This window comes from Chiloscyllium punctatum, chromosome 18, assembly GCF_047496795.1.
Source record: "Chiloscyllium punctatum isolate Juve2018m chromosome 18, sChiPun1.3, whole genome shotgun sequence".
Classification (NCBI taxonomy): Eukaryota; Metazoa; Chordata; class Chondrichthyes; order Orectolobiformes; family Hemiscylliidae; genus Chiloscyllium; species Chiloscyllium punctatum.
In genome coordinates this window covers 62,058,853-62,073,419 of record NC_092756.1, presented here as the reverse complement: position 1 = coordinate 62,073,419, position 14,567 = coordinate 62,058,853, and the positions used below count along the sequence as shown (strand labels likewise).

The 14,567-nt window shown below is 46.5% G+C and overlaps 3 non-coding genes across 3 annotated transcripts; all 3 read right to left on the bottom strand.

The window, feature by feature from the left end:
• Positions 1 to 236: 236 nt before the first annotated feature.
• trnal-aag (transfer RNA leucine (anticodon AAG)) lies at positions 237 to 318 on the bottom strand. Its single transcript has one exon. It is a non-coding gene; the product is annotated as a tRNA-Leu (tRNA).
• Positions 319 to 3,158: 2,840 nt separating this feature from the next.
• trnal-aag (transfer RNA leucine (anticodon AAG)) lies at positions 3,159 to 3,240 on the bottom strand. The gene has a single exon. It is a non-coding gene; the product is annotated as a tRNA-Leu (tRNA).
• A 4,594-nt stretch (positions 3,241 to 7,834) lies between these two features.
• On the bottom strand, positions 7,835 to 7,908 carry trnad-auc (transfer RNA aspartic acid (anticodon AUC)). The gene has a single exon. It is a non-coding gene; the product is annotated as a tRNA-Asp (tRNA).
• Positions 7,909 to 14,567: the final 6,659 nt, after the last annotated feature.

Genomic DNA, 14,567 nt, shown 5'->3' with positions numbered 1-14,567 from the left:
CTCCATTCGGTTCCAGTAAAAGCTCAACTTGCCTGGAACAGAAAGCAACAGTAGAGCCGCTGGCGATTTTCCGCGCGGGAGGCGAACACGATCATGACAGCACAGACACTCTGGAAAATTCGGCACTTTCCAACACCACAATCAATTCCCCGGGAAGCAAACTCATTTTGCTTCCGTTTTAAACAGAAATGCCGCAGGGGATCGAAACAGCATTTAAACTAGCTGCTCCGCAGAAATGGCAGCGGTGGGATTCGAACCCACGCCTCTGTCGAGACTGGAGCCTTAATCCAGCACCTTAGACCGCTCGGCCACACTACCAACGACTCCATTTTCTTGCACTTCCAATTGTGTTCCTGCATAACAACAGATGTAAACTCACGTGAAAAGGGTTCCATGATCCCTCTCCGACTCGCACAGCTGCTGGGATGTGCCCGTCTACAATATCAATTTCTCAGCAGTTAACGATAGCCCATCAATCCAGACAAAAATCACTGGTAAACTGAGTCTATCTTCTCAGACTCGATTCAGCTACAGATATATCTGTGAGTGCGTGAGAATATATGATCGGTTATGATTGGGTCAAATTACCATGAGCTACTTGACATTACTGCAATTTCGATTCTTGCTTTGCTCAATGATTTCACCCATTGCTCGAAACAGGACAACTTTCACGTTTACACGGAACATGAAACACACCGGACTACAGGGGAAATGCACAAAGCTGAGCAGGCCGTGTCCCAAATCATACCGTGCAGCATAGTTTCAGTCACTGTGTCTGTTTTGCAGAATAAGGTTCCCAAAGAATGTTCCACCCTAAAACCGGAGGTAGCATTACAATCCGAGAAGGACAGATTACATTGTGAGGAAGGTCTGACCTCGGGGCCGGTTCGAGATGCCACTTTCCTTGCCTTTTACCTAACCGTGCAATTTGCTGCAGATTGAACCTGGACATGAGCCTCATGGATACCAACTGAGTTGGAAACCTGTGTGGGAATCGATGAGAAAAAGCGACTCAATAAAGTTTAACAAGTTCCATGGTGCTTTTTAGAAATGCAGTTTCTCTTCACCTCAATCCAAAAGTCAGTTTCCGAACATAGTAACAGAAGTCAAAAGGTAATTACCTCACCCCACCCCCACTCCGGAAGAGGTGCTAACTGCCCTTGATTGCTTTTTGTTCACGATGTGAAGAGCTCTCACGCCTGAGTCACCGTCACGTCTCTGGTTGCTGAGTGAATCACAACGAAGGACTTTCTCCAGAGCTGCAACTGCCTCACTTCCCCACTCGCCCTCCCCGTTTACATTTTCCTGCTCGTCAGTGATTTAATGAAAACCAAATGGATGCGATGTCATTCTGTAGCCTCTCTGTCGATTCCTCCGTTTCCGTTCCAACCTGGCTTAGATCTCGGGGCGCACCTTAATACTAGCGACGCTATGAAAGCACAGGTCCAGAGGTTCCTCTGAGAGTGGAATTTCTTTCATTGCTGTTGCTGATTGAATGAGCCACTAACGTGCGAACTGCTCCAAAACATGATTCAGGACCTCTGGTGCCAATTCTCACACGTTGAATAACGACAGACACCTTCCAAATGAGGTCTTTCAGAGACGACTTTGGGATACATTTGACAGACAGACTAGTTGAGGAATCCGTGGTGCACTGTGACACCAGCACATCAGCTTCTTCCCTGTCTTTGAACCGGGCCGCCTGCGCAAGGAATGCGAATGCGGTAATGCTTTTCGTGGAAGGATCAGAAGGGGGTAACTACACTCTCAAACAGAATGGCATATGATCAGAACCAGGTTGGAGAAAAACTTTACAATGCTTTTGCACAGTAATTAAACGGAGCGGCATTGCATTGCACTACGAGCGACGATTTATTCGAGCAAACTCGAAGGCAGGTTTGCACATGGGAAAGAAAGCTCCGTTCTTGTCGATGTCAAAGGCTGCAGTTGAAGAGCAAAGCAGTTTCTGCCCAGTTTCGAACTGGGGACTTTTCGCGTGTAAGGCGAATGTGATGACCACTACACTACAGAAACAAGCCTCGGTCGTCCCCGCTGCAGCTCAGTGGCATCCAGCACTGAAAGTTGAAGCCATTCGAACTTTCACCTTTCTGTTTCCGTTAGCTCGTTGTTTAATGGGACTTGTTTAATTTTGGCTATGTGGTGAGCATGGACGAGATACACCGAAGTATCTGTTTCCACGCGGTGTACCCCAATAACGTTGTGTCGCTTACACCTGCTTTAAAGAATTACGTTTTTGCGGAGCTTACCGTCGCAGTCTGTGGCAAAATCTTTTCGTCTGTTCGACTGCTCACGGGAAAGGTAGCATTGTGAAACACTGCAGAAACGAACGACTTCCTTACTTTTGCTCCGACTGACCATACTCCGTGAAAACTTCCCAGATTCTCAGTTGAGGATTTTTGCAGCTGGAAGTTACCTCAGAAACCCTGTTAATTCGTAATGTATTGAGCGAATCGCAAAACAGAAAGCATTTAACACGGAACACAAACAAAACGGGAAAACCAAATGCATTTTCAGACACAGCGAGCATGAATGCTAAATGTGAGACAGTCAGGGGGCATGAGCCATAACGTAATCACACAGCTAACAACAGGGCAATTCCAAACTACTCTTTCAAACATACTGGAGCCTGAGTGCACCACCACTTCCCAGACAATGCTGCAAAGAGACAAAAAAAGAACATAATAAGAATGGGCCATAAAAAGTGAATTTCACCAATCACAGTCTCGATTAGATTACCTTTCCCTTCCGATGACTCCAGGACTGAAATGAAGGAAGTGGGAGAAATTCAATAACATATGACATCGAAATACATTGGAACGATTTTCTCATTGGCCAGAAAACCAAATAACGACGAGTCGAGTCACCGTAGGACTCTGTTTCGCAACAACGATGAAATAGCAGTCTCCATTCGGTTCCAGTAAAAGCTCAACTTGCCTGGAACAGAAAGCAACAGTAGAGCCGCTGGCGATTTTCCGCGCGGGAGGCGAACACGAGCATGACAGCACAGACACTTTGGAAAATTCGGCACTTACCAACACGACAATCAATTCCCCGGAAGCAAACTCATTTCGCTTCTGTTTTAAACAGAAATGCCGCAGGGGATCGAAACAGCATTTAAACTAGCTGCTCCGCAGAAATGGCAGCGGTGGGATTCGAACCCACGCCTCTGTCGAGACTGGAGCCTTAATCCAGCGCCTTAGACCGCTCGGCCACACTACCAACACGCCCAGACTCCATTTTCTTGCACTTCCAATTGTGTTCCTGCATAACAACAGATGTAAACTCACGTGAAAAGGGTTCCATGATCCCTCTCCGACTCGCACAGCTGCTGGGATGTGCCCGTCTACAATATCAATTTCTCAGCAGTTAACGATAGCCCATCAATCCAGACAAAAATCACTGGTAAACTGAGTCTATCTTCTCAGACTTCGATTCAGCTACAGATGTATCTGTGAGTGCGTGAGAATATATGATCGATTATGAATGGGTCAAATTACCATTACTTGACATTACTGCAATTTCGATTCTTGCTTTGCTCAATGATTTCACCCATTGCTCGAAACAGGACAACTTTCACGTTTACACGGAACATGAAACACACCGGACTACAGGGGAAATGCACAAAGCTGAGCAGGCCGTGTCCCAAATCATACCGTGCAGCATAGTTTCAGTCACTGTGTCTGTTTTGCAGAATAAGGTTCCCAAAGTAGGTTCCACCCTAAAACCGGAGGTAGCATTACGATCCGAGAAGGACAGATTACATTGTGAGGAAGGTCTGACCTCGGGGCCGGTTCGAGATGCCACTTTCCTTGCCTTTTACCTAACCGTGCAATTTGCTGCAGATTGCACCTGGACATGAGCCTCATGGATACCAACTGAGTTGGAAACCTGTGTGGGAATCGATGAGAATAAGCGACTCAATAAAGTTTAACAAGTTCCATGGTGCTTTTTAGAAATGCAGTTTCTCTTCACCTCAATCCAAAAGGCAGTTTCCGAACATAGTAACAGAAGTCAAAAGGTAATTACCTCACCCCACCCCCACTCCGGAAGAGGTGCTAACTGCCCTTGATTGCTTTTTGTTCACGATGTGAAGAGCTCTCACGCCTGCGTCACCGTCACGTCTCTGGTTGCTGAGTGAATCACAACGAAGGACTTTCTCCAGAGCTGCAACTGCCTCACTTCCCCACTCGCCCTCCCCGTTTACATTTTCCTGCTCGTCAGTGATTTAATGAAAACCAAATGGATGCGATGTCATTCTGTAGCCTCTCTGTCGATTCCTCCGTTTCCGTTCCAACCTGGCTTAGATCTCGGGGCGCACCTTAATACTAGCGACGCTATGAAAGCACAGGTCCAGAGGTTCCTCTGAGAGTGGAATTTCTTTCATTGCTGTTGCTGATTGAATGAGCCACTAACGTGCGAACTGCTCCAAAACATGATTCAGGACCTCTGGTGCCAATTCTCACACGTTGAATAACGACAGACACCTTCCAAATGAGGTCTTTCAGAGACGACTTTGGGATACATTTGACAGACAGACTAGTTGAGGAATCCGTGGTGCACTGTGACACCAGCACATCAGCTTCTTCCCTGTCTTTGAACCGGGCCGCCTGCGCAAGGAATGCGAATGCGGTAATGCTTTTCGTGGAAGGATCAGAAGGGGGTAACTACACTCTCAAACAGAATGGCATATGATCAGAACCAGGTTGGAGAAAAACTTTACAATGCTTTTGCACAGTAATTAAACGGAGCGGCATTGCATTGCACTACGAGCGACGATTTATTCGAGCAAACTCGAAGGCAGGTTTGCACATGGGAAAGCAGGCAAGAAAGCTGCGTTCTAGTCGATGTCAAAGGCTGAAGTTGAAGAGCAAAGCAGTTTCTGCCCAGTTTCGAACTGGGGAATTTTCGCGGGTAAGGCGAACGTGATGACCACTACACTACAGAAACAAGCCTCGGTCGTCCCCGCTGCAGCTCAGTGGCATCCAGCACTGAAAGTTGAAGCCATTCGACCTTTCACCTTTCTGTTTCCGTTAGCTCGTTGTTTAATGGGACTTGTTTAATTTTGGCTATGTGGTGAGCATGGACGAGATACACCGAAGTATCTGTTTCCACGCGGTGTACCCCAATAACGTTGTGTCGCTTACACCTGCTTTAAAGAATTACGTTTTTGCGGAGCTTACCGTCGCAGTCTGTGGCAAAATCTTTTCGTCTGTTCGACTGCTCACGGGAAAGGTAGCATTGTGAAACACTGCAGAAACGAACGACTTCCTTACTTTTGCTCCGACTGACCATACTCCGTGAAAATTTCCCAGATTCTCAGTTGAGGATTTTTGCAGCTGCAAGTTACCTCAGAAACCCTGTTAATTCGTAATGTATTGAGCGAATCGCAAAACAGAAAGCATTTAACACGGAACACAAACAAAACGGGAAAACCAAATGCATTTTCAGACACAGCGAGCATGAATGCTAAATGTGAGACAGTCAGGGGGCATGAGCCATAACGTAATCACACAACTAACAACAGGGCAATTCCAAACTACTCTTTCAAACATACTGGAGCCTGAGTGCACCACCACTTCCCAGAAAATGCTGCAAAGAGACAAAAAAAGAACATAATAAGAATGGGCCATAAAAAGTGAATTTCACCAATCACAGTCTCGATTAGATTACCTTTCCCTTCCGATGACTCCAGGACTGAAATGAAGGAAGTGGGAGAAATTCAATAACATATGACATCGAAATACATTGGAACGATTTTCTCATTGGCCAGAAAACCAAATAACGACGAGTCGAGTCACCGTAGGACTCTGTTTCGCAACAACGATGAAATAGCAGTCTCCATTCGGTTCCAGTAAAAGCTCAACTTGCCTGGAACAGAAAGCAACAGTAGAGCCGCTGGCGATTTTCCGCGCGGGAGGCGAACACGATCATGACAGCACAGACACTTTGGAAAATTCGGCACTTACCAACACCACAATCAATTCCCCGGGAAGCAAACTCATTTTGCTTCTGTTTTAAACAGAAATGCCGCAGGGGATCGAAGCAGCATTAAAACGAGCTGCTCCGCAGAAATGGCAGCGGTGGGATTCGAAACCGCGCCTCTGTCGAGACTGAAGCCTTAATCCATCGCCTTAGACCGCTCGGCCACGCTACCATTTCGCCCACGACCCCATTTTCTTGCACTTCCAATTGTGTTCCTGCATAACAACAGACGTAAACTCACGTGAAAAGGGTTCCATGATCCCTCTCCGACTCGCACAGCTGCTGGGATGTGCCCGTCTACAATATCAATTTCTCAGCAGTTAACGATAGCCCATCAATCCAGACAAAAATCACTGGTAAACTGAGTCTATCTTCTCAGACTCGATTCAGCTACAGATGTATCTGTGAGTGCGTGAGAATATATGATCGGTTATGATTGGGTCAAATTACCATGAGCTACTTGACATTACTGCAATTTCGATTCTTGCTTTGCTCAATGATTTCACCCATTGCTCGAAACAGGACAACTTTCACGTTTACACGGAACATGAAACACACCGGACTACAGGGGAAATGCACAAAGCTGAGCAGGCCGTGTCCCAAATCATACCGTGCAGCATAGTTTCAGTCACTGTGTCTGTTTTGCAGAATAAGGTTCCCAAAGAATGTTCCACCCTAAAACCGGAGGTAGCATTACAATCCGAGAAGGACAGATTACATTGTGAGGAAGGTCTGACCTCGGGGCCGGTTCGAGATGCCACTTTCCTTGCCTTTTACCTAACCGTGCAATTTGCTGCAGATTGCACCTGGACATGAGCCTCATGGATACCAACTGAGTTGGAAACCTGTGTGGGAATCGATGAGAAAAAGCGACTCAATAAAGTTTAACAAGTTCCATGGTGCTTTTTAGAAATGCAGTTTCTCTTCACCTCAATCCAAAAGGCAGTTTCCGAACATAGTAACAGAAGTCAAAAGGTAATTACCTCACCCCACCCCCACTCCGGAAGAGGTGCTAACTGCCCTTGATTGCTTTTTGTTCACGATGTGAAGAGCTCTCACGCCTGAGTCACCGTCACGTCTCTGGTTGCTGAGTGAATCACAACGAAGGACTTTCTCCAGAGCTGCAACTGCCTCACTTCCCCACTCGCCCTCCCCGTTGACATTTTCCTGCTCGTCAGTGATTTAATGAAAACCAAATGGATGCGATGTCATTCTGTAGCCTCTCTGTCGATTCCTCCGTTTCCGTTCCAACCTGGCTTAGATCTCGGGGCGCACCTTAATACTAGCGACGCTATGAAAGCACAGGTCCAGAGGTTCCTCTGAGAGTGGAATTTCTTTCATTGCTGTTGCTGATTGAATGAGCCACTAACGTGCGAACTGCTCCAAAACATGATTCAGGACCTCTGGTGCCAATTCTCACACGTTGAATAACGACAGACACCTTCCAAATGAGGTCTTTCAGAGACGACTTTGGGATACATTTGACAGACAGACTAGTTGAGGAATCCGTGGTGCACTGTGACACCAGCACATCAGCTTCTTCCCTGTCTTTGAACCGGGCCGCCTGCGCAAGGAATGCGAATGCGGTAATGCTTTTCGTGGAAGGATCAGAAGGGGGAAACTACACTCTCAAACAGAATGGCATATGATCAGAACCAGGTTGGAGAAAAACTTTACAATGCTTTTGCACAGTAATTAAACGGAGCGGCATTGCATTGCACTACGAGCGACGATTTATTCGAGCAAACTCGAAGGCAGGTTTGCACATGGGAAAGCAGGCAAGAAAGCTCCGTTCGTGTCGATGTCAAAGGCTGCAGTTGAAGAGCAAAGCAGCTTCTGCCCAGTTTCGAACTGGGGACCTTTCGCGTGATAAGGCGAACGTGATGACCACTACACTACAGAAACAAGCCCCGTCCGTCCCCGCTGCAGCTCAGTGGCATCCAGCACTGAAAGTTGAAGCCATTCGACCTTTCACCTTTCTGTTTCCGTTAGCTCGTTGTTTAATGGGACTTGTTTAATTTTGGCTATGTGGTGAGCATGGACGAGATACACCGAAGTATCTGTTTCCACGCGGTGTACCCCAACAACGTTGTGTCACTTACACCTGCTTTAAAGAATTACGTTTTTGCGGAGCTTACCGTCGCAGTCTGTGGCAAAATCTTTTCGTCTGTTCGACTGCTCACGGGAAAGGTAGCATTGTGAAACACTGCAGAAACGAACGACTTCCTTACTTTTGCTCCGACTGACCATACTCCGTGAAAATTTCCCAGATTCTCAGTTGAGGATTTTTGCAGCTGGAAGTTACCTCAGAAACCCTGTTAATTCGTAATGTATTGAGCGAATCGCAAAACAGAAAGCATTTAACACGGAACACAAACAAAACGGGAAAACCAAATGCATTTTCAGACACAGCGAGCATGAATGCTAAATGTGAGACAGTCAGGGGGCATGAGCCATAACGTAATCACACAACTAACAACAGGGCAATTCCAAACTACTCTTTCAAACATACTGGAGCCTGAGTGCACCACCACTTCCCAGACAATGCTGCAAAGAGACAAAAAAAGAACATAATAAGAATGGGCCATAAAAAGTGAATTTCACCAATCACAGTCTCGATTAGATTACCTTTCCCTTCCGATGACTCCAGGACTGAAATGAAGGAAGTGGGAGAAATTCAATAACATATGACATCGAAATACATTGGAACGATTTTCTCATTGGCCAGAAAACCAAATAACGACGAGTCGAGTCACCGTAGGACTCTGTTTCGCAACAACGATGAAATAGCAGTCTCCATTCGGTTCCAGTAAAAGCTCAACTTGCCTGGAACAGAAAGCAACAGTAGAGCCGCTGGCGATTTTCCGCGCGGGAGGCGAACACGATCATGACAGCACAGACACTTTGGAAAATTCGGCACTTTCCAACACCACAATCAATTCCCCGGGAAGCAAACTCATTTTGCTTCTGTTTTAAACAGAAATGCCGAAGGGGATCGAAACAGCATTTAAACTAGCTGCTCCGCAGAAATGGCAGCGGTGGGATTCGAACCTACGCCTCTGCCGGGACTGCAGGCTTAATACCGCGCCTTAGACCGCTCGGCCACACTACCAACGCGCCCACGACTCCATTTTCTTGCACTTCCAATTGTGTTCCTGCATAACAACAGATGTAAACTCACGTGAAAAGGGTTCCATGATCCCTCTCCGACTCGCACAGCTGCTGGGATGTGCCCGTCTACAATATCAATTTCTCAGCACTTAACGATAGCCCATCAATCCAGACAAAAATCACTGGTAAACTGAGTCTATCTTCTCAGACTCGATTCAGCTACAGATATATCTGTGAGTGCGTGAGAATATATGATCGGTTATGATTGGGTCAAATTACCATGAGCTACTTGACATTACTGCAATTTCGATTCTTGCTTTGCTCAATGATTTCACCCATTGCTCGAAACAGGACAACTTTCACGTTTACACGGAACATGAAACACACCGGACTACAGGGGAAATGCACAAAGCTGAGCAGGTCGTGTCCCAAATCATACCGTGCAGCATAGTTTCAGTCACTGTGTCTGTTTTGCAGAATAAGGTTCCCAAAGAATGTTCCACCCTAAAACCGGAGGTAGCATTACAATCCGAGAAGGACAGATTACATTGTGAGGAAGGTCTGACCTCGGGGCCGGTTCGAGATGCCACTTTCCTTGCCTTTTACCTAACCGTGCAATTTGCTGCAGATTGCACCTGGACATGAGCCTCATGGATACCAACTGAGTTGGAAACCTGTGTGGGAATCGATGAGAAAAAGCGACTCAATAAAGTTTAACAAGTTCCATGGTGCTTTTTAGAAATGCAGTTTCTCTTCACCTCAATCCAAAAGGCAGTTTCCGAACATAGTAACAGAAGTCAAAAGGTAATTACCTCACCCCACCCCCACTCCGGAAGAGGTGCTAACTGCCCTTGATTGCTTTTTGTTCACGATGTGAAGAGCTCTCACGCCTGAGTCACCGTCACGTCTCTGGTTGCTGAGTGAATCACAACGAAGGACTTTCTCCAGAGCTGCAACTGCCTCACTTCCCCACTCGCCCTCCCCGTTGACATTTTCCTGCTCGTCAGTGATTTAATGAAAACCAAATGGATGCGATGTCATTCTGTAGCCTCTCTGTCGATTCCTCCGTTTCCGTTCCAACCTGGCTTAGATCTCGGGGCGCACCTTAATACTAGCGACGCTATGAAAGCACAGGTCCAGAGGTTCCTCTGAGAGTGGAATTTCTTTCATTGCTGTTGCTGATTGAATGAGCCACTAACGTGCGAACTGCTCCAAAACATGATTCAGGACCTCTGGTGCCAATTCTCACACGTTGAATAACGACAGACACCTTCCAAATGAGGTCTTTCAGAGACGACTTTGGGATACATTTGACAGACAGACTAGTTGAGGAATCCGTGGTGCACTGTGACACCAGCACATCAGCTTCTTCCCTGTCTTTGAACCGGGCCGCCTGCGCAAGGAATGCGAATGCGGTAATGCTTTTCGTGGAAGGATCAGAAGGGGGTAACTACACTCTCAAACAGAATGGCATATGATCAGAACCAGGTTGGAGAAAAACTTTACAATGCTTTTGCACAGTAATTAAACGGAGCGGCATTGCATTGCACTACGAGCGACGATTTATTCGAGCAAACTCGAAGGCAGGTTTGCACATGGGAAAGCAGGCAAGAAAGCTCCGTTCTTGTCGATGTCAAAGGCTGCAGTTGAAGAGCAAAGCAGCTTCTGCCCAGTTTCGAACTGGGGACCTTTCGCGTGTAAGGCGAACGCGATGACCACTACACTACAGAAACAAGCCCCGTCCGTCCCCGCTGCAGCTCAGTGGCATCCAGCACTGAAAGTTGAAGCCATTCGACCTTTCACCTTTCTGTTTCCGTTAGCTCGTTGTTTAATGGGACTTGTTTAATTTTGGCTATGTGGTGAGCATGGACGAGATACACCGAAGTATCTGTTTCCACGCGGTGTACCCCAATAACGTTGTGTCGCTTACACCTGCTTTAAAGAATTACGTTTTTGCGGAGCTTACCGTCGCAGTCTGTGGCAAAATCTTTTCGTCTGTTCGACTGCTCACGGGAAAGGTAGCATTGTGAAACACTGCAGAAACGAACGACTTCCTTACTTTTGCTCCGACTGACCATACTCCGTGAAAATTTCCCAGATTCTCAGTTGAGGATTTTTGCAGCTGGAAGTTACCTCAGAAACCCTGTTAATTCGTAATGTATTGAGCGAATCGCAAAACAGAAAGCATTTAACACGGAACACAAACAAAACGGGAAAACCAAATGCATTTTCAGACACAGCGAGCATGAATGCTAAATGTGAGACAGTCAGGGGGCATGAGCCATAACGTAATCACACAACTAACAACAGGGCAATTCCAAACTACTCTTTCAAACATACTGGAGCCTGAGTGCACCACCACTTCCCAGACAATGCTGCAAAGAGACAAAAAAAGAACATAATAAGAATGGGCCATAAAAAGTGAATTTCACCAATCACAGTCTCGATTAGATTACCTTTCCCTTCTGATGACTCCAGGACTGAAATGAAGGAAGTGGGAGAAATTCAATAACATATGACATCGAAATACATTGGAACGATTTTCTCATTGGCCAGAAAACCAAATAACGACGAGTCGAGTCACCGTAGGACTCTGTTTCGCAACAACGATGAAATAGCAGTCTCCATTTGGTTCCAGTAAAAGCTCAACTTGCCTTGAACAGAAAGCAACAGTCGAGCCACTGGCGATTTTCCGCGCGGGAGGCGAACACGATCATGACAGCACAGACACTTTGGAAAATTCGGCACTTACCAACACCACAATCAATTCCCCGGGAAGCAAACTCATTTTGCTTCTGTTTTAAACAGAAATGCCGCAGGGGATCGAAACAGCATTAAAACTAGCTGCTCCGCAGAAATGGCAGCGGTGGGATTCCAAACCGCGCCTCTGTCGAGACTGGAGCCTTAATCCAGCGCCTTAGACCGCTCGGCCACACAACCAATACGCCCACGACTCCATTTTCTTGCACTTCCAATTGTGTTCCTGCATAACAACAGATGTAAACTCACGTGAAAAGGGTTCCATGATCCCTCTCCGACTCGCACAGCTGCTGGGATGTGCCCGTCTACAATATCAATTTCTCAGCAGTTAACGATAGCCCATCAATCCAGACAAAAATCACTGGTAAACTGAGTCTATCTTCTCAGACTCGATTCAGCTACAGATGTATCTGTGAGTGCGTGAGAATATATGATCGGTTATGATTGGGTCAAATTACCATGAGCTACTTGACATTACTGCAATTTCGATTCTTGCTTTGCTCAATGATTTCACCCATTGCTCGAAACAGGACAACTTTCACGTTTACACGGAACATGAAACACACCGGACTACAGGGGAAATGCACAAAGCTGAGCAGGCCGTGTCCCAAATCATACCGTGCAGCATAGTTTCAGTCACTGTGTCTGTTTTGCAGAATAAGGTTCCCAAAGAATGTTCCACCCTAAAACCGGAGGTAGCATTACAATCCGAGAAGGACAGATTACATTGTGAGGAAGGTCTGACCTCGGGGCCGGTTCGAGATGCCACTTTCCTTGCCTTTTACCTAACCGTGCAATTTGCTGCAGATTGCACCTGGACATGAGCCTCATGGATACCAACTGAGTTGGAAACCTGTGTGGGAATCGATGAGAAAAAGCGACTCAATAAAGTTTAACAAGTTCCATGGTGCTTTTTAGAAATGCAGTTTCTCTTCACCTCAATCCAAAAGGCAGTTTCCGAACATAGTAACAGAAGTCAAAAGGTAATTACCTCACCCCACCCCCACTCCGGAAGAGGTGCTAACTGCCCTTGATTGCTTTTTGTTCACGATGTGAAGAGCTCTCACGCCTGCGTCACCGTCACGTCTCTGGTTGCTGAGTGAATCACAACGAAGGACTTTCTCCAGAGCTGCAACTGCCTCACTTCCCCACTCGCCCTCCCCGTTTACATTTTCCTGCTCGTCAGTGATTTAATGAAAACCAAATGGATGCGATGTCATTCTGTAGCCTCTCTGTCGATTCCTCCGTTTCCGTTCCAACCTGGCTTAGATCTCGGGGCGCACCTTAATACTAGCGACGCTATGAAAGCACAGGTCCAGAGGTTCCTCTGAGAGTGGAATTTCTTTCATTGCTGTTGCTGATTGAATGAGCCACTAACGTGCGAACTGCTCCAAAACATGATTCAGGACCTCTGGTGCCAATTCTCACACGTTGAATAACGACAGACACCTTCCAAATGAGGTCTTTCAGAGACGACTTTGGGATACATTTGACAGACAGACTAGTTGAGGAATCCGTGGTGCACTGTGACACCAGCACATCAGCTTCTTCCCTGTCTTTGAACCGGGCCGCCTGCGCAAGGAATGCGAATGCGGTAATGCTTTTCGTGGAAGGATCAGAAGGGGGTAACTACACTCTCAAACAGAATGGCATATGATCAGAACCAGGTTGGAGAAAAACTTTACAATGCTTTTGCACAGTAATTAAACGGAGCGGCATTGCATTGCACTACGAGCGACGATTTATTCGAGCAAACTCAAAGGCAGGTTTGCACATGGGAAAGCAGGCAAGAAAGCTGCGTTCTAGTCGATGTCAAAGGCTGAAGTTGAAGAGCAAAGCAGTTTCTGCCCAGTTTCGAACTGGGGAATTTTCGCGGGTAAGGCGAACGTGATGACCACTACACTACAGAAACAAGCCTCGGTCGTCCCCGCTGCAGCTCAGTGGCATCCAGCACTGAAAGTTGAAGCCATTCGACCTTTCACCTTTCTGTTTCCGTTAGCTCGTTGTTTAATGGGACTTGTTTAATTTTGGCTATGTGGTGAGCATGGACGAGATACACCGAAGTATCTGTTTCCACGCGGTGTACCCCAATAACGTTGTGTCGCTTACACCTGCTTTAAAGAATTACGTTTTTGCGGAGCTTACCGTCGCAGTCTGTGGCAAAATCTTTTCGTCTGTTCGACTGCTCACGGGAAAGGTAGCATTGTGAAACACTGCAGAAACGAACGACTTCCTTACTTTTGCTCCGACTGACCATACTCCGTGAAAATTTCCCAGATTCTCAGTTGAGGATTTTTGCAGCTGCAAGTTACCTCAGAAACCCTGTTAATTCGTAATGTATTGAGCGAATCGCAAAACAGAAAGCATTTAACACGGAACACAAACAAAACGGGAAAACCAAATGCATTTTCAGACACAGCGAGCATGAATGCTAAATGTGAGACAGTCAGGGGGCATGAGCCATAACGTAATCACACAACTAACAACAGGGCAATTCCAAACTACTCTTTCAAACATACTGGAGCCTGAGTGCACCACCACTTCCCAGAAAATGCTGCAAAGAGACAAAAAAAGAACATAATAAGAATGGGCCATAAAAAGTGAATTTCACCAATCACAGTCTCGATTAGATTACCTTTCCCTTCCGATGACTCCAGGACTGAAATGAAGGAAGTGGGAGAAATTCAATAACA